Below are 27,761 nucleotides of genomic sequence, written 5' to 3' on the forward strand. Positions count from 1 at the left end.
TTCTCGTGAAGCACCTGAAGGGTTAATAAACTTCTTGAATGTGGTTTTGCTCAACTTGAGAGGTGCAGTTTTTAGAATGGTGTCACTTTTGGATGTTTTCTATTAAACTGACCCCTCAACATTTTTGGTCCCTAAAAAAATGGTTTTGTAAATTTTGTTGGAAAAATGAGAAATCGCTGGTCAGCTTGTAACCCTTATAACGACCAAAACAAAACAAATTATGTTTACAAAATTGTGCTGATGTAAAGTTGACATGTGAGAAATGTTATTTATTAACTAATTTGTGTGACATCACTCTTTGATTTAAAGAAACAAAAATTAAAAGTTTGAAAATTGCAAAATTTTCAACATTTTTGCCAAATTTCCATTTTTTTTCATAAATAGGCGCAAGTTATATGGAAAAAATGTTACCACTAACATGAAGAACAATATGTCATGAAAAAGCATTCTCAGACTCAGTGGGATACGTTGAAGCGTTCCAGTGATATAACTTCATAAAGTGACAGTGGTCAGAATTGTAAAAATTGACTTGGTAATTAAGTTCCAAATTGGCTCTGTCACTAAAGGCCCCTTCACATTAAGCGACGCTGCAGCGATACCGACAACGATCCGGATCGCTGCAGCGTCGCTGTTTGGTCGCTGGAGAGCTGTCACACAGACAGCTCTCCAGCGACCAACGATCCCGAAGTCCCCGGGTAACCAGGGTAAACATCGGGTTACTAAGCGCAGGGCCGCGCTTAGTAACCCGATGTTTACCCTGGTTACCAGCGTAAAAGTAAAAAAAAAAAAACACTACATACTTACCTACCGCTGTCTGTCCCCGGCGCTCTGCTTCTCTGCACTCCTCCTGTACTGGCTGTGAGCACAGCGGCCGGAAAGCAGAGCGGTGACGTCACCGCTCTGCTTTCCGGCTGACCGACGCTCACAGCCAGTACAGGAGGAGTGCAGAGCACAGCGCCGGGGAAAGACAGCGGTAGGTAAGTATGTAGTGTTTTTTTTTTTTTTACTTTTACGCTGGTAACCAGTGTAAACATCGGGTTACTAAGCGCGGCCCTGCGCTTAGTTACCCGATGTTTACCCTGGTTACCAGTGAAGATATCGCTGGATCGGTGTCACACACACCGATCCAGCGATGTCCACGGGAGATCCAGCGACAAAATAAAGTTCTGGACTTTGTTCAGCGACCAACGATCTCCCAGCAAAGGCCTGATCGTTGGTCGCTGTCACACAGAACGATATCCTTAATGATATCGTTGCTACGTCACAAAAAGCAACGATATCGTTAACGATATCGTTATGTGTGAAGGTACCTTAAGGGGTTACGGTAAATATGCAAGGTGGCACTAAAGTTCCTGTCCTAATCCTCTCTGAAGAGTTTATTTGCATATTTAAATTTCCAGAGGAGCACTAAGTGGCCTATATCTCTCCTTATCTGCATACTTTCCACTAGGAGAAATGTTACTGCTTAGACCTCATGATGTTTTAGGCACAGAGAAACAGACTCGGACACAGGGTCACAGACAACACTTACCAGGTGTTGTAATTTAGTGTTCATAAAAATGGCCACGCCATTTACAATTACTTTAGCCTTGCCATATGGCTTTACCAGCACCTTCTTTTCAATGTTGACAAAAGTAGTATGCTTTGGTAAAATTCTGTGAAAAAAATTATATTGCCTGAAAATATGTAAAGGTAAAAAATGTACTCAATAAACTTCTAAACATGGAGTTTCCATCACATACCCTAGACCTCTCAAGGTCACTTCATTAGAAGATGCCTGGCCAACATCAGAAGTTCCTGAAACAGAAAATCTTATACTGTGACCATTAATATACAGTATTACGATGTCTAATATTCAACTCTATAATAAGTATTACTTTACTCGTATGTTAAATTCTTTTTGTTCCAGCTCTGGTGGTACCTGATCACGTGCTGTATTTAATTCACTTGAGAGAACAAAAGAGAAAAGGTAGCACTCACCGTCCCTTTAAAAAGGTCTTTATTGTATGCCCTTAAAACATGATAGCGAGAGAATGTAGTGGACACTTGATAGACGACTGCCATTTCGCACCTCCTGCGCTTCAACGGGTCATGTGCTTAGTGGGTCATGTGCTTAGTGGAAAGTGACAGGGATCTTGTTTAGGGTATGTGCACATGTCAGGATTTCTTGCAGAAATTTCCTGAAGAAAACCGTTTTTTTTGCGGTTTTCTTAGCATTTTGCAAGCGTAATTAGCTTGCAGAATGCTAAAGTTTTCCAAGCGATCTGTAGCATCGCTTGGAAAACTGACTGACAGGTACTTGTCAAACATAGTGTTTGACAAGTGTGACCAACTTTTTACTATAGATGCTGCCTAAGCAGCATCAATAGTAAAGGATATCATGTTAAAAAATAATAAAAAAAATGGTTATACTCACCTTCTGCAGACAGCCGATCTCCTCAGCGGCGTCCGTTCCTATAGATGGTGCGCGCAGGACCTTCGATGACGTCGCGGTCACGTGAGCGGTCACGTGAGCGGTCGCGCAACCAATCACAGGACCGCGACGTCATCGCAGGTCCTTCACACAGAGCATCTATAGGAACGGAACCGGCAGCATGCACCGCTGAGAGGCGGGAAGACATTGAGGGTGAGTATATCACTATTTTTTATTTTAATTCTTTTTTTTTTTACCAATTATATGGTGCCCAGTCCGTGGAAGAGAGTCTCCTCTCCTCCACCCTGGGTACCAACCGCACATAATCTGCTTACTTCCCGCATGGTGTGCACAGCCCCATGCGGAAAGTAAGCAGATCAGTGCATTCCTAGGTGTGCGGAGTCACCGCAATTCCGCAAATTTAATGAACATGTTGCTTTTTTTTCCGCGATGCGATTTTTTCGCGGAAAAAATGCAACATTTGCACAAAAAATGCGGAATACATTGTAAATAATAGGAGGCATATGTAAGCGTTTTTTTCGCATTTTTATAGCGAAAAAACGCGAAAAATACTGTACGTGTGCACATTACCTTAAAATGTGGAACAACCCACCTGATGATATCAGTGTGACAAGAATACTCTCCCTAAGGGTATGTGCACACGTCCGGATTTCTTGCAGAAATTTCCTGAAGAAAACCGGAAATTTTCTGCAAGAAATCCGCATTTTTTTTGTGTGTTTTTTTTCCCCGTTTTTTTTTTTGCGTTTTTTTTTAGCATTTTGCAAGCGAAATTAGCTTGCAAAATGCTAAAGTTTTCCAAGCGATCTGTAGCATCGCTTGGAAAACTGACTGACAGGTTGGTCACACTTGTTAAACATAGTGTTTGACAAGTGTGACCAACTTTTTACTATTGATGCTTCCTATGCTGCATCAATAGTAAAAGATGGAATGTTTGAAAATAATATAAAAAAAATGGTTATACTTACCTGCAAACAGCCGATCTCCTAAGCGGCGTCCGTTCCTATAGATGGTGTGTGTGTGCAGGACCTTCGATGACGTCGCGGTCACGTGAGCGGTCACGCGACCAATCAGAAGATGGCGACGTCATCGCAGGTCCTTCACACAGAGCATCTATAGGAATGGAAGAAAAAGCATGCACCGATAAGAGGCGGGAGGACTCCGGGGCCATCAGAGGGTGAGTATATCACTATTTTTTATTTTAATTCTTTTTTTTACCAATTATATGGTGCCCAGTCCGTGGAGGAGAGTCTCCTCTCATCCACCCTAGGTAGCAACCGCACATAATCTGCTTACTTCCCGCATGGTGTGCACAGCTCCATGCGGAAAGTAAGCAGATCAATGCATTCCTAGGTGTGCGGAATCCCCACAATTCCGCAAATTTAATGAACATGTTGCTTTTTTTTCCGCAATGCGATTTTTTTTTTCGCGGAAAAAAAAGCAACATTTGCACAAGAAATGCGGAATAGACTGTAAATAATAGGAGGCATATGTAAGCGTTTTTTTTCGCGCTTTTATCACGTTTTTATAGCGAAAAAACGCGAAAAATACTGAACGTGTGTACATGGCCTAACACCCACACCTGTCTGGACAACAAACACAATAAACAATTTCGGATCATTTTCCCAGTATAGTAAAAGCTGCAGGGACAAAGAGCAATATACACCACATAGCAAGTGCTGCAAGAAAAGAACTCTTTGACCCAGTGAGTAATATCACCTATCTGTAATATTTTATGGGTGAGATGGAATCGGGAGAAATTACAATTACCCCATTTAAAATTACTATTTGGTTTCAGACTACTCAGCCAATTGTTAGATTCTGTTTTTAATCGATTATGCACAATTATATCTTTAAAATTAGTGCTCCTTCTACTTGAAGGGATTTATTACATGCCACCACCTCTGAAATGTCCCCATCCTTTTCTAAAATATGCCAGTTTTTATTTATGGCGGCCTGGATTTGCCTATCTATTGGCCGAAATTTGAAGCTGAATATAAATCTTTTCCTTTCTTTTTTTTGTCGTTTCCGAATATATGATTTTCTCTTAATAGATGTAATTGGGAGAAAGTGCTTGCTCTGTCTAGGGCATCATTCAAGTGATTCCGGATAGCCCCTTTGAATAAACCTATTTTTCAGATCTCCCTCTGGTTCTGAAAAAGTGACTATGATTACTATTAATTCTCCTCAACCTTAAAAATTGACTGAAATGGAGGGCTTTGTTTGGTATGTAGGAAGATGGACCAGAATAGTGGTATCTCTTGCGTGTCCAGGCCGGAACTGTCAGGGCTGTCACCATTGTTACTGGGAGAAGCATCTTCTGACGGGAGTAGACCTTTGCACCTGACTGTTGGGGGTGGGTGTGATATAGAGACAGAGCGTGCGGGAACCAGGCTTTTGGCGGGTACCCAGCACGTGCTACAGGAGAAGGTTGACTCCCTCTCCGCTGACCGACGACAACTGACAGGCCCGCATTGCATTGTTCCATCCCCCGCTCATACAGACTGTGTATCCCCTGAGACCAACCCCCTGTTACGCTCCGACCCCTACAGTACTAACCGGTCGGTGCATCCAACATCTGCTCACTCTCCTTGCAATGCTGATCCGACATCGCACGCAGTTCGCAGAGGTGACACTGCAGCCTCTACTTCGGGACTTTGTACGTCATTAGCTATGCAGCAGACCTTTCCCCGTTCAGCACTACTCACTGGGTCCAAGATTTCATTTCTTGCCAGCACTTGCTATGTGGTGTATATTGTGTTTATCAGGTGGGTTGTTCCACATTTTAAGCAAGATCTCCTCACTTCCCCCTAAACACAGGACCTATTGAAGTGCAGGAGGCGCGATATGGCAGTCGTCCATCAAGTGTCCACTCCATTCTCTCGCCGGCATGTTTTAAGCACATACAATAAAGAACTTTTTGAAGGGTCTTGAGCGCTACATCTCCTCTTTTTTCTCAGGACATTTGTCAATTGAATGTTTTTCTGGTGAACACCCAAGATCCCATTAGCAGCCTGTTACAGAACCCCCAGCACCAAGAATATGTTATGCAGTATATATTATGTATAATAGGTTCCATGTGAAATGCATCAGTCCACAGGCTGCGCCCCTGGGCAGAGAGGACAAGATATCCCCCTTCTGTCCTCCCCCACCTTTGTAATTTCCCCAGTAAATATCAGCAGGCTCCGGCCCCCTGCGGCTATTGTAATGTATGTCTGGCCTGCTTTTTCTATTGGCCTGCCCTGTGTATCTGTGTTATATATTCTGTGTGCTGTAAATAAAGTGAGTTCTTTGAGACTGGAAATACGTGGGGTAGCAGTCAGCTTTTATATGCTCTCACGTAACCAAGGAATTCCAGCCAGCGTCCTTCATTCAGAATCCAGCAAAAGCAGAGTGGACCTCCTGAAACACGGGGTGGTACTGAAAGAGGTACCCCAGCTTGGTAGACCCCGTTACACAGCCAATCAATGGCCTTAGCTGTCACTGGCCACTGAGGTGTTGTGAATGAAGTACGGCACGTGAGCAGATGCAGGACCAGGAGGGATCATTGGATTTTTATTGGGTCATCGTGTTACTTGAGGTTAGCCAAAATGTATAAAATCTTTAAAAACTCCTTTAATGTATTGATAAACCTTACACAAATATAGTCAAAACTGAGTCTGTTGTAGTTTTACCCACAACAGATGATATCCAAATGGCAGCCATTACAGCATCCATGTATTGTTCTTCTATTGTAACCTCAATGTTCTTTAAAGCCTTTGCAACCAATGTTTTTAACATCTCAATGCATCTAATGTGAAAAATGAAGTCGTTTTACAATTGGTTTGAGAAAAAATTGCCTACTGTTTTGTTTATGCAGCTCCCGTGCAAATCTATGCCTCTCCATGGTAACACACAACAAAATAATTCTTGGTGTATGCTGTAGTCTGTACCTCCAGTCTGACTTTCTTCGTCAGTTCCTAATTCTTGATAGAGTAATCTGAATGTATATTTGCATAATACTGAGAACTGATGGAACGTGGCATGACTGCATGATTTGTTTATTGGCTGTTGCAACTGAGCAGGATAGGTCTGAACGAAGCCCAAAAGAAAAAGGAAACATCCAAAATAAAAATAGCATTTTTTAAACATTAAGACCTTTTGTAAAGTTGACTAATTTTTAATTTTTGATGCATTACAGCAAAATATAGATAGAATAATTAAATGAATTTGGTTAAGTAGGTGTTAAATTCACATACAGCAGATTTGTTGCAGAAATGTCTGCAACTGATCTATAAATCTGATAGGGAGATGCAGATGCAAAAAAACACTACAGCATTCACACCTATGGATCTAAATTTTCAGTCAATGAAATTTCTGCAACATCCACTACGCTTCATGCAAATATAGATTACTCAAACAATAAGGGACTTGAAATGTATCCTATGCTGATAAACCTACTATACCTTCTTGTATGAAGAGCTTGAGAACTCCAGATAACTGTGGGTCTTCGTTAATATTTAGAAGATAAGGAAATGACTGCATCATGCGCCTCTCCTGGAAAAAGATATATTTTAGCTAAATTTCCAAATATTTTGATACTGAAGGCAGATGATGCAATGACTGAACACCCAGAAGTTGACTACAAGGTGTCACATGGCTAGGATCATCAATAGTAATTAGCGAACCTGCCCGCATAATGTGTTATCCGAGCACACTTGGATGTTATCTGAGGGTCTTGGGCATGCTCGGTTAATATGTACAAGTCCCTAAAGCTGCATGTTTTGATCTTAGACAGCCACATCACATGTGGGGGTTGCCTAACAAATAGTCAATGTCCGCATGCAGGGTCGCCATCATGGCATTACTGCCCTGACTGGCATATGGGGCCCGGTGGGCAGAGGGGGCCTGCATCGGGACCCATCTCATCTGCTCACCAGGCCCCTACCGATGCTGCGGCAGTTTAAAGGGAACCTGTCACCCCCAAAATCGAAGGTGAGCTAAGTCCACCAGCATTAGGGGCTTATCTACAGCATTCTGGATGAGAAAAAGAGGTTAGATTATACTCACCCAGGGGTGGTCCCGCTGCGGTCCGGTCTGATAGGCGTCACGGTTCGGGACCTCCCATCTTCTTACGATGACGTCCTCTTCTTGTCTTCACTCTGCGGCGCCGACATACTTTATCTGCCCTGTTGAGGGCAGACAAAGTACGCCTGCGCTGGAGCCGCAGCATGAAGACAGGAAGAGGACGTCATCCTATGAAGATGAGAGGCCCCTGACCGGACCGCGATGCCCATCGGATCGGACCACCCGCCCAGGTGAGTATAATCTAACCTCTTTTTCTCAACTTTCAGGATACATCGGGGGCTTATCTACAGCATTCCAGAATGCTGTAGATAAGCCCCTGATGCCGGTGGGCTTAGCTCTCCTTTGATTTTGGGGGTGACAGGTTCGCTTTAACGCTATTGACATCCATGTGTGGGCCCGCGCCCACACATCAACAGTAACATAGTAACATAGTAACATAGTTAGTAAGGCCGAAAAAAGACATTTGTCCATCCAGCTCAGCCTATATTCCATCATAATAATTCCCCAGATCTACGTCCTTCTACAGAACCTAATAATTGTATGATACAATATTGTTCTGCTCCAGGAAGACATCCAGGCCTCTCTTGAACCAAGGGGTGGATTAAGGGTAGCCAGGGCCCCGGGCTGTTCAGACACTGTGGGCCCCCCCCCCCCCCGGTCATGTGACGGGGGTCGTGTGACGGGGGTCATGATACACCCGAACCAGATTATTCCAGAAAAATGGCCGGGCTCTACTCTACTGTAACCTATTAAATATTTGGTAGAATCTGCAACACAATTTAGGTATATTTTGACCAATAATATCACATACAAGGAACAAATACCACCGCAACATGACCAGACCACAAATTACAACCACAGTGATCGAATAATATCACATATAAGGAACAAATACCACCGCACCATGTCAAGAATACATATTACCACCGCTTGGTGACTAAATATCACATACAAGGGACAAATACCACAACACCATTTCCAGACCACATATTACCACCACATAGTGACTGAATACTACAATACTGATCAGTAAAAAACAACAACACAATACTATCACCATAAGTGCCAGTATTCACAGGAGATCTGTACTTAGTATGCAGTGTCTGTGTAGAGGTAATACAGAGATCACTGGTGACATTATACACAGGACCTCTATATAGTATACAGTGTATAGTGTCAGTGTATAGGTAACACTGACTCACCAGTGACGTCTCTAGGTGAAGTCCTTCATCTTTCATCCAGCACAGACCGCCATCATTTCTTCCAGCCAGGACTCGTTTCTGCAGGAAATAACACAGTTATCTCGAGCTCCGCTTGTAGAACACATTACTTAATTTTTCACAACTTCTACATTACACCACATGAAGAAAAAAAGGCGATATAGTGTCACTCTGCACAGTAACAGGACCGACCCCCATTTAAAACAGTATACTCAAAAAATAAAATAAATACATCACTGCAGTAATAATATCCCTTAATTAGCCCCTATGGTAATAATATTCCACATCCTGGCCCCGTGTGTCTCATTCCTGGCTTCAGCCATATGTTCTCGCATCCTGCCCTCATGAGTATCCATTCTACCCCATATGATCTCCACATCTTGCCCCATATGTCTCCATCGTATCCATCCTGCCCCATGATCCAATCCTGCCCCATGTCTTTCATTCTGCCCCGTGTCTCCAATCATGTCCCGTGTCTACATTCTGCCCATGCCTCCAGTCCTGCCCCCAGTGTGTCCAGCAATCTGCCCCAGTATGTCCAGCATATTGCCCCAGTGTCCAGCAATCTGCCCCAGTGTCTCCAGCATATTGCCCCCAGTGTGTCCAGCATTGCCCCCAGACAGTGTGTCCAGCAATCTGCCCCAGTGTGTCCAGCAATCTGCCCCAGTGTGTCCAGCAATCTGCCCCAGTGTGTCCAGCATATTACCCCCAGTGTGTCCAGCAATCTGCCCCAGTATGTCCAGCATAGTGCCCCAGTGTGTCCAGCATATTGCCTCCAGACAGTGTGTCCAGCAATCTGCCCCAGTGCGTCCAGCATTGCCCCCAGACAGTGTGTCCAGAATATTACCAACCGTGTGTCCAGCAATCTGCCCCAGTATGTCCAGATTTCCCCCAGTGTCTCCAGCATTGCCCCAGTGTCTCCAGCAATCTGCCCCAGTGTCCTCCAGCCATCTGCCCCAGTGTCCTCCAGCCATCTGCCCCAGTGTCCTCCAACATTGCCCCAGTGTCCTCCAGCATTGCCCCAGTGTCCTCCAGCATTGCCCCAGTGTCCTCCAGCAATCTGCCCCAGTGTCCTCCAGCAATATGCCCCAGTGTCCTCCAGCAATCTGCCCCAGTATTCTCTAGCATTGCCCCAGTGTCCTCCAGCATTGCCCCAGTGTCCTCCAGCAATCTGCCCCAGTGTCCTCCAGCAATCTGCCCCAGTATTCTCCAGCATTGCCCCAGTGTCCTCCAGCATTGCCCCAGTGTCCTCCAGCAATCTGCCCCAGTGTCCTCCAGCAATCTGCCCCAGTGTCCTCCAGCAATCTGCCCCAGTGTCCTCCAGCAATCTGCCCCAGTGTCCTCCAGCAATCTGCCCCAGTGTCCTCCAGCCATCTGCCCCAGTGTCCTCCAGCCATCTGCCCCAGTGTCCTCCAGCCATCTGCCCCAGTGTCCTCCAGCCATCTTTCCCAGTGTCCTCCAGCAATCTGCCCCAGTGTCCTCCAGCAATCTGCCCCAGTGTCCTCCAGCATTGCCCCAGTGTCCTCCAGCATTGCCCCAGTGTCCTTCAGCATTGCCCCAGTGTCCTCCAGCAATCTGCCCCAGTGTCCTCCAGCAATATGCCCCAGTGTCCTCCAGCAATCTGCCCCAGTATTCTCCAGCATTGCCCCAGTGTCCTCCAGCATTGCCCCAGTGTCCTCCAGCAATCTGCCCCAGTGTCCTCCAGCAATCTGCCCCAGTGTCCTCCAGCATTGCCCCAGTGTCCTCCAGCATTGCCCTCAGTGTGTCCACCGTTATAAAAAAACAAAAACAAAAAAAAACAAGCAGTCTCCTCACCTGTCCGCGCTCCAGGCGGCGAGCTCCCTGCAGCAGAGCACACTCGCCGGCGACTGACAATGACGTCAGACGCCGGCGACGTGTGCGCCTGCGGCCGACATCAGCCGCCAGCCTCCAATTGGCTGGCGGCTGTTCTTAACTATTGACGTGCGGGAGCGCGCCCGCACGTCAATAGGAAACCGCCGCAGCGCCGGAAGGGGCCCGGTGAGCAGATGAGAAGGGGCACGATGCGGGCCCCCTCTCTCTGCCTACCGGGTACGGCGGGGGGGCACATAAATGCCGGCGGCGGCCGCCGGCATTCACAGATGATTATCAGAGGGTCAATCTGTGCGGTAGCCCAGGGCCCCCCCAGACCACTGGGCCCTGGGCTACCGCCCATATTGACCCTCTGATAATCCGCCCCTGCTTGAACCCCTCGACTGAGTTCGCCATCACCACCTCCTCAGGCAAGCAATTCCAGATTCTCACTGCCCTAACAGTAAAGAATCCTCGTCTATGTTGGTGGAAAAACCTTCTCTCCTCCAGACGCAAAGAATGCCCCCTTGTGCCCGTCACCTTCCTTGGTATAAACAGATCCTCAGCGAGATATTTGTATTGTCCCCTTATATACTTATACATGGTTATTAGATCGCCCCTCAGTCGTCTTTTTTCTAGACTAAATAATCCTAATTTCGCTAATCTATCTGGGTATTGTAGTTCTCCCATCCCCTTTATTAATTTTGTTGCCCTCCTTTGTACTCTCTCTAGTTCCATTATATCCTTCCTGAGCACCGGTGCCCAAAACTGGACACAGTACTCCATGTGCGGTCTAACTAGGGATTTGTACAGAGGCATTATAATGCTCTCATCATGTGTATCCAGACCTCTTTTAATGCACCCCATGATTCTGTTTGCCTTGGCAGCTGCTGCCTGGCACTGGCTGCTCCAGGTAAGTTTATCATTAACTAGGATCCTCAAGTCCTTCTCCCTGTCAGATTTACCCAGTGGTTTCCCTGTTCAGTGTGTAATGGTGATATTGATTCCTTCTTCCCTTGTTTCCCACAGTTAACAGCCGCCAGCCAATCGGAGGCTGGCAGCTGACATCAGCCGCAGTGCGCATCTAATGACCTTAGATGACGTCGCGGCTTGTGATTGGTCGTGCGACCGCCCATGTGACCGCTCATGCGACCAATCACAAGCCGCGACGTCACCGAAGGTCCTTCAAGCGCTGATTCTTAGGAAGGAAGGCTGCCGGAAAGAAGCAGGGCGCGTCCGAGGGTGAGTATATACCTAATAGGAATATACTCACCCTCGGACATGCCCTGCTTCTTTCCGGCAGCCTTCCTTCCTAAGAATCAGCGCTTGAAGGACCTTCGGTGACGTCGCGGCTTGTGATTGGTCACGTGAGCGGTCACATGGGCGGTCGTGCGACCAATCACAAGCCGCAACGTCATCTAAGGTCATTCACGCGCTGATTCTAAGGAAGGAGGGCTGCCGGAAAGAAGCAGGGCGCGTCCGAGGGTGAGTATATACCTAATAGGAATATACTCACCCTCGGACATGCCCTGCTTCTTTCCGGCAGCCTTCCTTCCTAAGAATCAGCGCTTGAAGGACCTTCGGTGACGTCGCGGCTTGTGATTGGTCACGTGAGCGGTCACATGGGCGGTCGTGCGACCAATCACAAGCCGCAACGTCATCTAAGGTCATTCACGCGCTGATTCTAAGGAAGGAGGGCTGCCGGTTAGTACCAGGGCGCGTCAGAGGGTGGGTATAGCAATATTTTTTATTTTAATTCTTTATTTTACACTTAAATATGGTTCCCAGGGCCTGAAGGAGAGTTTCCGCTCCTTCAGACCCTGGGAACCATTGGAAACCCAATCCACTGCATTGGGTTTCGTGTTTCGGCCGACCCCGACCCCGACTTTTTTATAGGATCGGCGGATTTCACTCGGCCCGACTTTTGAAAAAGTCGGGTTTCGTGAAACCCGACCCGATCCTATAAAAGTAAAAGTCGCTCAACCCTAATCACCAGTGATCACTGTATTACCTGTACACAGACAATGCATACTAAGGACAGATTTCCTGTGTATAATGGCACTTATGGTGATAGTATTGTGAGTTTTTTATTACTGATAAGTATTGTACTATTCAGTCACTATGTGGTGGTAATATGTGGTCTGGACATGGTGTTGCGATAATTGTCCCTTGTATGTGCTATTTGGTCACTTTGTAGTGGTAATACGTGGTCTGGTCATGGTGCGGTGGTATTTGTTCCTTGTATGTGATATTATTCGGTCACTGGTGGTAGTATGTGGTCTGGACATGGTGTAGCGGTATTTGTTCCTTGTATGTGATATTATTGGTCATTTTAAAAATTGAAAAATAAATAAAAATGAACCTAAATTGTATTGCATATTTTAACAAACATTTAATAGGTTACAGCAGAGTAGGTGTTAGGGTTTGGCGGAATGCACCAAATATATATTTATAGAGTAATCGGTGCGTTCGCAACCCGGGATCCACCGTGCAGGAGTAAAACCCGCTGCTAGTAACTGACGATACAATATGGCGGTATAAGTGAACTCTGTCACTTCACAGAGTCACTAAAGACAAGAGAACGCTGTGCCCTGTTAACCTCACAGAGGAACACAGCTACCAAATAGAGCGAACAGTGGTCATGCAGTCAGAATAGCACACAAAAAACTCCTCACCGGAGGTGCCAGTATTCTAGGGGCTTATTTCAGCCGGGCCCTGAATCCACTCACACAAAACTCCTCACCGGAGGTGCCGGTATTGTAGGGGCTTATTTCAGCCGAACCCTGAAACCACATAGATATGACCACACTGGCGCAGAACACATAACTTAGTTGATACTAGTGCATGGCCCTGCGGCCATGCGAACCTTTTATAGCTGCAGCAACTTCAAGATCTTCCTATAGGACCAATGGGATCTGCTACAGTACCTGAGCAACTTCATGACCTTCCTAGAGGACAAATGGGAGCTGCTGAAGTACCTGAGCATGTGACCCCCGACCTCCAATGAGAGGTCTTACTCTGGGTATGCTCAGAAGGGGAAAAGCATGACTTAGTCCCAGAGACGTCAGCTCACCGCTGACCAGTACTGGCTACAATGGCTGAGCATGGAAAGGCAGCAGTAACCATCTGCACCGTATCAGGCTGAGCCAGATGCTGGGACCGACGTCTCCGCTGAGCAGGCTCCACTACGGCTGGAGAAGAATGGGAGACCACAGCGGAGATGGCTCGAGATTCCCCCGGTGCAGAGGCGGGAACTCGACCCCTAACATCCATATCCTTTATTCTCATTGTAGTACTCAATCAGGCCACAAGTCATCAGACTGGACATGGTTCCTCCACCGGGGCACCGCAGCTCCTCACGTATCCGGTGCTCCTGCCATTTCTTTTCCTCAATTACTTCCATCACCCACCAAGTGTCTTCTGCTGTGGGGGCCTGAGGTTCACCCTGGTAGCTGATGTGGGTAGGTGCAGGGCCGGGGGTGAGGGTCAGACTTACTTTGCTAGCCGCATCCTCCTGAGAAGGTCCTCTGCTGCAGCCACAAGACCAAGGAGCCACGGCCACCATTGTCCCTTGTTCTGACACGCCCAACTTCCCGACCGCTTTCTTCGGCTGTTGCTGCTCAGGACTCTCATCATCTTCTGTTATGCTGCTCCCATCATTTCACCTCCCTGGCCGGTTGAATGGGAACCGATCTTCCGGTAGCGACAACCGATCCTTCCTGAGTTCCATGTCTCCTGTTCCCACCATCCACCAGCTAGCGGGCCGAGAGTCCAACTTCAACTGCACCAGGGACTGCTCCCAGTCCTGCTGCCAGATACCTCCCCAGAACGACATACTGCGCCGTTGCATGGGGGAAGATGATTAGCTCTGCAATGGCGTCTCTCTTCCGGACACGCCGTCCTGCCCTTCCGAACCCTGCCCATTTGTGGGTGGAGCCACTTCCTGCTGCTCTGCCCATTTGGCTTCAGACTTCTCTCGTTCTTCAGGAATCTGCTGCAGGAGTCGGGGCTTCTTCTAACTTCGCCGCACCCTTCTCAGGTGGGCATAAGTCACCAGGGAAATTGGCCTAGGCTCAGGCCATCGCTTCTGCCAGGCTGTTCTTTGTGCCCTTTTTGATTTAGGATGCCCACGATATGCAGACCCACTTCCATCTTTTGCACCATCATGCACCATTATAAAAACTCTAACGACCACCATCCTTGCCATTCTGGGGTTCACCTGCTTTCTACACACAAGGAATCATAATCCTGCCAACTATGCCAATTTTGAAAGGTGGCCAGGGTGTTAGTCGTGGTTACTTTACATTCCAGAGTTTCTTCTGCTTCTGTAATCTCAGCTCCAGACTCACAATTCACACAAACAACTCCAGACTCCTTGTGCATATTCAGCGGGTCAACTTTACTTGGAAACAGAGTTCTTGATACAGACGTAGCACATTTCATATATACGATAACATTCCTGTAACTTTCCCTGCCTTCTCTGACAACTTCCTTCCTGAAGACATTTGTATCCTGTCAGGAATATGATATATTTGACTGTCTATGATCACGCACACTCAGCTCTGCTATGTCTAAGAGCTGAACACCGACACATGCTGCAGATTCGACCCCCCCTCTTTTCTCTGCCTGCTAGCAGTTCTAAACCACTCATTTCATCCTCCCTCAGGTATGCCTTTGTTTGCAACTGTGAAGCCGAAAGTAAAGAGTAGCAAAGCATGGCAATTCCTTTGTGTAGCTTCAGTGGTCCTTTAAGACAAAATATATCAAAACAGGATAGTCACAGAAATAGACTGCTCATATTTCCGGAAACCACAGGGACAGGGCTCCTGACTGGTGGGTTTGGAGAGCCCAGCGCTTAGCCGAAAGTGAGGAACACATTACTGCTTAACTGGGGCTCCTAGCCCAGACGTGTTTCCAGTTAAATTAACCTTCAGCACTTGCTGAGCATAGTGATAACTTTGTCTTTCAGCTACGAGGTTCATACACCAAAATATGTGTAAAAATGGCTTTTCATAATGTTAAGGGGAGTGTTCAGTCTCTGAGTGAGGTCACCACAGGAGGAGTGCCTTGGTTTCGGGCACGGAGATAAGTGAGTGAGACATCAGTCTTCACAAGTCTTTTGTCCAAGGAATGAGCTGAGAGTCCGATCTGTCATGCACTGGGATATATGCCCTTCCCCCGCAGTACATGGTCAGCCATGATATGAAAGAATCGTAAGTAGATTTTCTTCTGTTAATCCCTTTTTATTTGTAATTGTACTGTACATGCGATACTTGTCTTCTTTTATAATATTCTTTTACCTTTTTGTAAACGCTGCTACCTTTTTGGAGTAAAATATATAAAATTACTAGCTTCGTGTCTCCTTGCTCTATAACGTACCATCATGTCCTCTGAAGTGAATTATGCTACTAATTTGGGTTGGCTCTGGACCCGTTATTAATTAAGGAATCAGAGCTGGTGGCAGCAGATTTGTCCTGTGCGTTTGGGAGACCTGATAGCGGCGGACGGCGTTGATAATTATTGTTCCCGCCTGAGTGGGAGTAGTTATATCGCCCTCGCTGTAGTGTACCCATTAGCCAGTACAAAGGAAGGCAGCCTTTCAGGCAACTAATTATCCTAGGTTCAGTACCCTGTCTGACCTGTGGGTAAGGCGCGCACCAGAGAGCTGGAAATTCCAAACCGGAACTCGGAAGTGGGATATAGATAAATCCCCTTCAGAAAGAACTGGGCAACTAAACAACCCCAGTTCATGACATATTGGTGTGAGCGATATCCTCCCTGTGATTTGTGACATATCCCTATACTGTATCTTTCGGCAGCTTCTGTCCTGCAGACAGTCCTTTTCTGTTATGTGAAATTTGTGCCCCTAGGTCCACCAACTTTCTCTCATTGCCCTTCTCCGGTTTCCATTGGAAAAGGTAAAAGGTGCACTCAGCTCTCCCTAGTCCTGGCCGTAGGCCTCAGATCCTCTTTGGAATGGTTACTTTATTAGATGGTGACCACTCCCACACTGCTCAGCCTAGAGTCCATCATTGCCACAGCATTCGTCACCCCCCACAGCTAATCGTGTTTCCTCTCTCACGGCTGCATCACTTCTCCTCACTAAAACAGGAAGTCTCAACATTATAACCCACTGCTCTGTACTACATCCATCTCTAACTCCTCCCAACCTGGAAAACTCCTGATTCTAACTATCCTTCATCTGGCACTCTCATTCCCCTATCTCTATTGTGCCCCACTAATCTATTCCCAACATAGTCCTTTTCTATTACTACCCTTCTATGCTATCTTTCATATCTTTCCCTAACCCTATGCCAAGTAAATTTAAAGTGCAAGACAGTATAACAACATCAAGCAAAAATAATAAGGTACATAAAACTCAATGGAACAGCATATATGCAGTTCCAACATGGTTAGGGTAGGGAGAGGCACATGGCGGCTTCTGTCACCCACTTACACATGCAGCCACAGGGACTTGAACATAATATACGAGCATGCCCGAGATACTCGGATAACACCCGAGCATGCTTGGATAACACGTTATTTAAGCACATTCGCTCATCACTAATCCTCATCTATTGACTAATACCAAGTAAAAAAATAAGAATTTCTATGCAATGGCACTGCAGAGAGAAGAAATTATCAGCACTTGTTTGAAATCACTGCGTTGTCCATTAGTATGCATGATAGTAGTATTTCAGCATGGTTGTCAGATAGACAGCTTCCAACCAACTTCAGTCAGCAGTGTTGGACAGGAGCACCTTGGGCCCACTAGAAAAAATCATTCTTGGGGCCCACTATGTAGCTACATAGAAATAAATACAAGACCACCAATTGTGTGGTAAAACACGTTAATACCAGAGTATAATATAAGGTAGTACACATCTTAATTATGTAGCGGGGGTTGGGGCAGCCCCCACATAAGGTATAAAGCAGCACCCTCATATAGTATAACACAGCCCCCCTCATAGGGTATAATGCAGCCCCCCTCATAGGGAATAATGCAGCCCCCCTCATAAGGTATAATGCATCCCCCTCCATCATTGTTCTCCCCCTCCACCGCCATCATTGTCCTCATCACCACTTCCATCAATGCCTTCTCACCCACCACCCCTATCATTGCACTTTCCGCCACCTCCATCATTGCTTTTTCCCCCACTACCCCATCATTGCCCATTTCACTACTTCCATCATTGCCTTCTCTCCACCACCACCACCATCATTGTCCTTTCCGCCACAACCATCATTGCCTTCTTCCCCACCACCCCATCATTGCCCTTTCCACTACCTCTATCATTGGTTTATCCCCCACCACTCTCATCATTGCCCTTTCCTTCTCCTCCATCATTGTCTCCCCCCAGCTTCATCATAGTCCTTTCCATCACATCAATCATTGCCTTCTCCCCACCACCCTATCGTCCTTTCCACCACCACTAACATTGCCTTCTCCCCCCCACCCCATCACTGCTCTCTCCATCACCCACATCATTGCCCTCTCCAATACACACACAGACAGCACCGCACCACTCTCACACACACACACACACACCCACGTACTTACGACAGACAGACACACAGCACCACTCACCTCTCCGCATGTTTCCCACAGTCGCAGCACGTCCTGGCAGCATCTTCGTTGCCGGCAGCTTTCTCGTCTTGGTCATAGCTAGAGTGTAAGGGCTCCTTCCAGGTCCTGACTACAGCCCATACATTCTAGCTGTCTCCAAGGAATGACATCATACCTGGAGGCAGCCCATACATTCTATCATCTACCTTGCAGGCAGTGTTAGCCTCAGCCTGCGGCTAACACTGCCCGCTATGTTAAATGAATATCCCATTGGGGCGAGGGGAAGCATGAATATTCATTTCTCTTTAGCAGCGGGGACAGGCTCTTGTCTCCAGCTGCTGCTCCACTGGCACCAGGCGGGCCCCCTGACTCTTTGGCCCCATAGCAGCTGACATGCTGCTGGCTGGCGGCCCCTGGAACAGCGGAGGCCCTAGGCACCTGCCGGCCCTGTATGCCTACTACCATGTCAGAGATAGGGAACGGGTCTCACACAAATATGGGAAGTCAAAGGCAGAAGGATCACCAGGGTATACGGGTCAGCTACTCTAGCCTGGAAGCATGAACTATCACTGATGCTGGCCAGTAGACTGCAGAGGACTAAAAAAGCCCAGCCAGCTCCAAAACGAGGCCGAGGGGATTAACCAGTCCAGAGAGAACATAGCAGAAAGCAAACTCTGAACTGGATCATGACATTACCCCCCTCTCAATGGGGTGCCACGGGACCCCCAGGCTTCCCTGAACAGTGAGCATGAAAGGCCCGGACCAACCGATCCGCATCGACTGAATGCGCTGGCACCCACGACCGGTCCTCAGGACCATAACCTTTCCAATGGACCAAGTACTAAAGTGAACGATGGAGCATGCGAGAATCCACCAACTGTTCCACCTCATACTCGGTCTAGCCATCCATCACAACAGGCAGCGGGTGCGAGGGAGACTCATCTGAGGAAGGCACTGATGGCTTCAAAAGTGCCCTGTGGAACACATTGGGGATCAGGATTAACCACCTCTAAAATTTAACCACCTCTAAAACCACCTCTAAAATTTAATAAGGGCCAATAAACTTGGGCCCCAACTTGGCAGAGGGAATCCTCAAGCTTATATTCTTATATAAGCATACCTTATCCCCCACCTGATAAGCCACCCCACAGAACGTTGTTTATCCACAAAAACTTATACTTGCCCTGAGCCTCCCCAATGTTTCTTTGAATCTTCCTCCACACCTCCCCCAACCGCAGAAAGGCAGAATCAGCCCCTGGACACCCCGAATCCAGCCGGGAAAACTCACCAAAGTGAGGATGAAACCCATAGTTGCAGAAGAACGGGGAAGTACTAGTGGACTGAATGACACGATTATTGAAAGCAAATTCCACCATGGGTACCGCAGACCACCAATCATCCTGTCTAGCCATGGCAAGACACCGTATTATCTGCTCCAAAGACTGATTGGTCCTTTCAGCCTGACCATTGGTCTCGGGATGGTAGGTCGATGGTCAGACTGATACCCAGCCTTTTACAAAAAGCCCTCCAGAATTTTGCAACAAATTGCACCCCTCTCTCAGACACCACACTGACAGGCATACCATGCAATCGGACCACATGCTCAATGAATAGTTTTGATAGAGTCTCAGCATTAGGGAGGCCCGCCCAACGGTACAATATGTGCCTGTTTACTGAACCTATCAACTATCCAGATCACAGTTTTGACATTAGAGGGGGAACATCGATGATAAAAATCCATGGACAGATGAGTCTGCGGTCTCTCTGGAATTGGCAGTGGCACCAATTCTCCGGCCGGCCGGTTATGGTTTTTTTTTGCAGGGGCACAAGTTTCACAGAGGGACACAAACCCAGTGACATCAGAAGCCAACGAGGGCTACCAAAACAGCCTAGTGATGGCTTTATGCACGGCAGAGATTCCAGAATGCCCACTCAGAGCTGAGTCATGGAACTCCCAAAGCACTCTTAAAGAGAACCTGTCAAGCCTCTCTGACCTTTCCCGGCGCCTGCGCACTGCAGTACTTTGCTCTGCCCTCAACAGGGCAGACAAAGTATGCCTGCGCCAGAGCCGCAGCGTGAAGACAAGAAGAGGACATCATCGTAAGAAGATGGGAGGCCGCGGACCGGACCACGACACCCATCGGACCGGACCGGAGTGAGTATAATATAACCTCTTTTTTGCACGGTGGTGCAGTGGTTAGCACAGCAGCCTTGCAGCGCTGGAGTCCTGGGTTCAAACCCCACCAAGGACAACATCTGCAAAGAGTTTGTATGTTCTCTCCGTATTTGCGTGGGTTTCCTCCGGGTACTACGGTTTCCTCCCACATTCCAAAGACATACTGATGGGGAACCTAGATTGGGAGCCCCAACGGGGACAGCGATGATAATGAGTGCAACGTGTAAAGCGCTGCGGAATATACTAGCGATATATAAAAATAAAGATTATTATTATTACTAGTGTTGAGCGATACCTTCCGATATCGGAAAGGATCGGTATCGGATAGGATCGGCCGATATTCAAAAAATATCGGATATCGCCGATACCGATACCCGATCCCAATGCAAGTCAATGGGACCAAAATATCGGAATTAAAATAAACCCTTTCTTTCCTTGTAGGTTCATTCTACTTGAAGGAAAACAACTAAGAATAATGCAGGATGTATTTGGGGAGGTGGCGGAGACATTAAAGTCATAGAGGTTTAGCCCAATCAAATAGAATAGCATGTTTTTTTGTTTTTTTTTAAAGACGTTCGGAGTGACAAAGATATTGACTATGTAAATTTTTTTTTTATTTTGTCAGATATTGATGTTTCACTATTCCACGCCCTTCCCCTTCTTTTTTTTTTACTTTTCCCACACTTTCATCTTCATCATCATCAGCATCTTTGACATCAACTTCTTCTTCACCTTATTCATCTTCTTCTTCATCCTTTACCATTTTTTTTTTTTATTACATTCTTCATATTCATTTTATTCAACTATTATTATTCTTCCTATTCTACATATTCATTTTATTCAACTGTTATTATTCTTCCTATTCTACTTCTTTATCATATTCTCATTTGTGACAGGCATTCCCGTAGTTGTTATCTATAAAAGTTGGAAGATTACACCTTCCGTTCTGCCAGTCACAAAAGTTACATTTGTCCGCGTTCAGTTTGGCCTGCAGCATCAGGCTTTATCCAGGGGCACCACGAGGAGGAACGGACTCACCCCATACACTGCTTAGTCTTCTTCTGCATATAATTTAGATAATATCTTTTGCTCTGATATTAAGTGTTATGCTTAATGTTCTTCTGCTCTTTGTTCTGCAGCCTCTTGTTCTTCTGCTTCTCGGTCTTCCATCTCGTTGTCTCCAGGGTCGTCGTCTCCGCCGTCGTCGTCTCCGCCGTCGTCATCTCCGCCGTCGTCGTCTCCGCCATCGTCGTCGTCGTCATCGGGGTGGTCTTTCTGGTCGTCGACGTTAGGGTCTTCAACTTGGAAATGTAGCAGAAGGTACAAGAAGGCTGAGAAAATGCCAAGAACCAGCTGATGGAACTGGAACTCGGATGGCTACCCGAAGGTTCAAGAGCCTATGGAACTACCGAGGACCAGCTGACGTTACTAGAACCCGGTTACTAAGCAGGAGGTACCCGTGAAAAAAGCACTACCAAGGACTGCCTGATGTTGGCGGAACTCGGATACCCAGAAGGAGGCACCTAAGCCAAAGGCTGTGCCCGGAACCAGCTGACAGTACTGGAACCAGGATGGGGAGCAGAAGGTACAAGAGCAAAAGACACTGCCGAGAACCAGCTGACGGTACTGGAACCCGGATGGGTAGCCGAAGGTCCAAGAGCAAATGGAACTACCGAGGACCAGCTGACGTTACTGGAACCCGGTTACTAAGCAGGAGGTACCCGTGCCTGAAAGCACTACCAAGGACCACCTGACGTTGGTGGAACTTGGATACCCAGAAGGAGGCACCTAAGCCAAAGGCTCTGCCCGGAACCAGCTGACGGTACTGGAACCAGGATGGGGAGCAGAAGGTACAAGAGCAAAAGACACTGCCGAGAACCAGCTGACGGTGCTGGAACCAGGTGGTGGACCCGAAGGCCCACAGGAGAGGAGAGAACAGCTAGGCCGCGAGGCAGCCGCAGTTACCGAACCCCAACAGTCCTACAGGGGGAGCTGGGCCTACTGGCACTACAGAACCAGCCTTGACTACCAATTCATGCAGCCCACATAGGAAGCTCCTAAACTGGAGGCACCCTGGAGTTGGCTAACCCGACCGTAACACGACGGGGCAAGCATAGGCGTCTCAGCGAGTTTGACACAACCTGGAAACAGCTGACGGTGCTGAAACCAGGTTTGGCACGAGGGAGTACCTGTGACAAAAACACTGCCGAGAACCAGCTGGCGGTGCTGGAACCCGGATGTGTTGCCCCAGTGTGCAAGAGCCAATGGCACGACCGAGGACCAGCTGACGGTGCTGGAACCCGGTTACTAAGCTGTAGGTGCCCGCGCTTAAAAGCACTACCGAGGACCGCCAGGCGGTGCTGGAACCCAGATGCGTTGCCTATTAAAGATTGTCTTCCTAGAGCCCCAACTAGCGGTGTTGGAGCAAAGGGTAAGCAGGGGGAGCAGAGTGTAGGCCGAAGCCTGCACTGGAGGCAGCTTTGTGTCTGCGTTGCGTTTGCAGGACACTTTGCCGGCTACACAGCGGGGGAACAGCTGGCATTGCTGAACCCCACTAACACAATGGCGGGTGTTTTTCTCTGTGCAGCTAGCACTTGCGGGCAAAAACTAGCGATGTTAGAGCCCGTGGTGAAGCAGGAGGAGGAGGAGGAGAGGAGCAGAGTGTAGGCCGAAGCCTAGTTGAACCAATTTCAAAGGAAACCTTTAACCCCCCCTCAGGTGTTACAAAGTACAAGAGACACACCTTGTGCAGTATTAATGCTGCACAAGTGAAAGGTTGCTCTATTAATTTGTCTACTTGAATGAAAGACGTACACAATTTAGCCCATTCTACAGTCAAACTGTAGTGGATGCGTGACTTGGCTTTTTAAGGAGACGCAGCACAGGTGTCCCAAATAACGCCTTGGTGCTTGGCGCAGCTTCCTGAGCGTTATTTGCTGTACAGGAGTCTGCGCTCTTGTGTTATCCTTTGGCAATGCCCTGTTAGCGCTGCCCGTCTTATGACCTCATTTCATGTTGGCCGGTGCGGTTAACGATGGCCATAAATCCCAGACCCACAGTGCCTTTTCATAAAGTCACACTGCGGTGCTGGGATTCGTGGCCTTGAGCAGTAAATATTTTGGCCGCTCACACACGTCCTTACACCTGCTTCAGACTGGGCGGCCTCTGCTGATCCCTTTTCGCATGCCGCGGCCATGAGGCTGCACAGTCTGAAGAAGGCGGAAGGAGATGAGTGACGACAGGTGAACATATGCACTGCTCGTGCCCATAAACCACACCCTCGCTGACAAAATAAATAAGAAACCGAGGGGCGTTGTTTGGAGCAGGGCAGACGCACAGGCGCAGCCAGCTAACCAATGATGTCAAAAGACGGGAAGCGCTACCAAGGGTGGTGCTGCGTATCATTAGAAAGGAAAGTCACACCTCAGGGACAGTGGAATGGTCTCAATGAGACACCTTTAGTACGTGTTTAATTAAACGTGGGCAAGGAGAAAAAGTCAGCCACCTTGTACAAATGCAGCAGTACTGCTGTACAAGGTGGCTATTATACATAGAAACACCTGGGGGTGGGGGGCAGGCTCCCTTCAATTTCAGTTCATGTGCCTGCGTGGCGTTTGCAGGTCACGTTGCCGGCTACAGAGCAGGGGAACAGCTGGCGGTGCTGAACCCCACTAACACATTGGCTGGTGTTTTTCTCTGTGCAGCTAGCACTTCCGGGCAAAAACTAGCGGTGTTTGAGCCCAGGGTCAGCAGGAGGAGAAGAGGAGCAGAGTGTAGGCCGAAGCCTGCACTGGTGGCAGCTTTTGGTCAGTTGTGCCAGCGTGGCTTGTGCTGGACACGATGCCGGCTACACAGCAGGGGAACAGCTGGCGTTGCTGAACCCCACTAACACATTGGCTGGTGTTGTTCTCTGTGCAGCTAGCACTTCCGGGCAAAAACTAACGGTGTTTGAGCCCAGGGGCAGCAGGAGGAGGAGAGGAGCAGAGTGTAGGCCGAAGCCTAGTTGAACCAATTTCAAAAGTTACCTTTAACCCCCCCTCAGGTGTTGCAAGGTACTAGAGCCACACCTTGTGCAGCAGTAATGCTGCACAAGTCAAAGGTTGCTCTATTAATTTTGCTCCTTGCACACGCTGAATAAAACACGTACACTATTTAGCCCATTATACTGTCAAACAGTAGTGGAGGCGTGACTTGTCTTTTTAAGGAGACGCAGCACAGGTGTCCAAATTTACACCTAGGTGCTGGGTGCAGATTCCTGAGCGTTGTTATTTGCTGTACAGGAGTCTGCGCTCTTGTTATCCCTTGGCCATGCGCTGTGAGCGCTGCCTGTCTTCTGACCTCATTTCATGTTGGCCGCTGCGGTTAGCGATGGCCATGAAACCCAGACCCGCAGTGTCTTTTGTTTAAGTCACACTACGGGGCTGGGATTCGTGACCTTGCGCAGTAAATTTTTTCGCCTGTCACTCATGTCCTTACACCTGCATCAGACTGGGCGGCCACAGCTGATCCCTTCTCGCATGCTGCGGCCATGAGGCCGCACAGTCTGAAGAAGGCGGAAGGAGATGAGTTAAGACAGGCGAAGATATGCACTGCTCGTACCCATCAATCACACCTTCGCAGTCAAAATAAGTAGTACAACGAGGAGCATTGTTTAAGGCAGGGCGGACGCACAGGCGCAGCCAGCCAACCAATGATGTCAGAAGACGGGAAGCGCTACCAAGGGTGGTGCTGCGTATCATTAGAAAGGAAAGTCACACCTCAGGGACAGTGGAATGGTCTCAATGAGACACATTTTGTACGTGTTGAGTTCCACGTGGGCAAGTAGAAAAAGTCAGCCACCTTGTACAAATGCAGCATTACTGCTGTACAAGGTGGCTGTCATACATAGAAACACCTGGGGGTGGGGGGCAGGCTCCCTTCAATTTCAGTTAATGTGCCTGCGTGGCGTTTGCAGGTCACGTTGCCGGCTACACAGCAGGGGAACAGCTGGCGGTGCTGAACCCCACTAACACATTGGCTGGTGTTCTTCTCTGTGCAGCTAGCATGTCTGGGCAAAAACTGGAGGTGTTTGAGCCCAGGGTCAGCAGGAGGAGGAGAGTAGCAGAGTGTAGGCCGAAGCCTGCACTGGTGGCAGCTTTTGGTCAGTTGTGCCAACGTGGCTTGTGCTGGACACGATGCCGGCTACACAGCAGGGGAACAGCTGGCGGTGCTGAACCCCACTAACACAATGGCGGGTGTTTTTCTCTGTGCAGCTAGCACTTCCGGGCAAAAACTAGCGGTGTTAGAGCCCAGGGTCAGCAGAAGGAGGAGAGGAGCAGAGTGTAGGCCGAAGCCTAGTTGAACCAATTTCAAAAGTTACCTTTAACCCCGCCTCAGGTGTTGCAAGGTACAAGAGCCACACCTTGTGCAGCATTAATGCTGCACAAGTCAAAGGTTGCTCTATTAATTTTGCTCCTTGCACACGCTGAATAAAACACGTACACTATTTAGCCCATTATACTGTCAAACAGTAGTGGAGGCGTGACTTGTCTTTTTAAGGAGACGCAGCACAGGTGTCAAAATTTACACCTAGGTGCTGGGCGCTGATTCCTGAGCGTTGTTATTTGCTGTACAGGAAACTGCGCTATTTTGATCCCTTGGCCATGCGCTGTGAGCGCTGCCTGTCTTCTGACCTCATTTCATGTTGGCCGGTGCGGTTAGCAATGGCCATGAATCCCAGGCCCGCAGTGGGTTTTCAACAAATCACACTGCGTGGCTGGGATTCGTGGCCTTGTGCAGTAAATATGTTTGCCGCTCACACATGTCCTTACACCTGCTTCAGACTGGGCGGCCTCGGCTGATCCCTTATCGCCTACCACGGCCATGAGGCCGCCCAGTCTGAAGAAGGCGGAAGGAGATGAGTTAAGACAGGCGAACATATGCACTGCACATGCCCATCAATCACACCCTCGCAGCCAAAATATATGAGACAACGAGGGGCGTTGTTTGGAGCAGGGCAGACGCACAGGCACAGCCAGCTAACCAATGATGTCAAAAGACGGGAAGCGCTACCAAAGGTGGTGCTGCGTATCATTAGAAAGGAAAGTCACACCTCAGGGACAGTGGAATGGTCTCAATGAGACACATTTAGTACATGTTTAATTAAACGTGGGCAAGGAGAAAAAATCAGCCACCTTGTACAAATGCAGCAGTACTGCTGTACTAGGTGGCTGTTATACATAGAAAGACCTGGGGGGGTGGGGCCAGGTTCCCTTTAATTTCAGTTCAGGTGCCTGCATGGCGTTTGCAGGACACGTTGCCAGCTACACAGCAGGGGAACAGCTGGCGTTGCTGAACCCCACTAACACATTGGCGGGTGGTTTTCTCTGTGCAGCTAGCACTTCCAGGCTACAACTGGTGGTGTTATAGCCCAGGGTCAGCAGGAGGAGGAGAGGAGCAGAGTGTAGGCCGAAGCCTGCAGTGGTGGCAGCTTTTGGTCTGTAGTGCCAGCGTGGCTTGTGTTGGACACGATGCCGGCTACACAGCAGGGGAACAGCTGGCGGTGCTGAACCCCACTGACACAATGGTGGGTGTTTTTCTCTGTGCAGCCAGCACTTCCGGGCCCCAACTGGCGTAGTTAGAGCCCAGGGTCTGCAGGAGGAGCAGAGTGTAGGCGGAAGCTTACTTGAACCAATTTCAAAGGTAACCTTTAACCCACCCTCAGGTGTTACAATGTTGAAGAGCCACACCTTGTGCAGCAGTAAAGCTCCACAAGTTAAAAGTTGCTCTTTAAGTTTTGCTCATTGCACATGCAGAATGAAAGACGTACACAATTTAGCCCATTCAACAGTAGTTCAGTTCTGTATTGGAGGCGTGACTTGTCTTTTTAAGGAGACGCAGCACAGGTGCACATAAATAACGTCTTGGTGCAGGGCGCAGATTCCTGAGCGTTGTTATTTGCTGTACAGGAGTCTGCGCTATTGTGATCCCTTGGCCATGCGCTGTGAGCGCTGCCTGTCTTCTCACCTCATTTCATGTTGGCCAGTGCGGTTAGCAATGGCCATGAATCCCAGGCCCGCAGTGGGTTTTCAACAAATCACACTGCGTGGCTGGGATTCGTGGCCTTGTGCAGTAAATATGTTTGCCGCTCACACATGTCCTTACACCTGCTTCAGACTGGGCGGCCTCAGCTGATCCCTTATCGCCTACCACGGCCATGAGGCCGCCCAGTCTGAAGAAGGCGGAAGGAGATGAGTTAAGACAGGCGAACATATGCACTGCACATGCCCATCAATCACACCCTCGCAGCCAAAATATGAGACAACGAGGGGGTTGTGTCGGGCAGGGTGGACGCCCAGGCACAGGCAGCCAACCAATGATGTCAGAAGACGGGCAGCGCTCCCAAGGGGGGTGGTGCGTGTCATTAGAAAGGAAAGTCACACTTCAGGGTCAGTGGAATGGTCTCAATGAGACACATTTTGTACGTGTTGA

Source organism: Ranitomeya imitator, chromosome 5 (genome assembly GCF_032444005.1).
Source record: "Ranitomeya imitator isolate aRanImi1 chromosome 5, aRanImi1.pri, whole genome shotgun sequence".
In the NCBI taxonomy this organism is placed as follows: domain Eukaryota; kingdom Metazoa; phylum Chordata; class Amphibia; order Anura; family Dendrobatidae; genus Ranitomeya; species Ranitomeya imitator.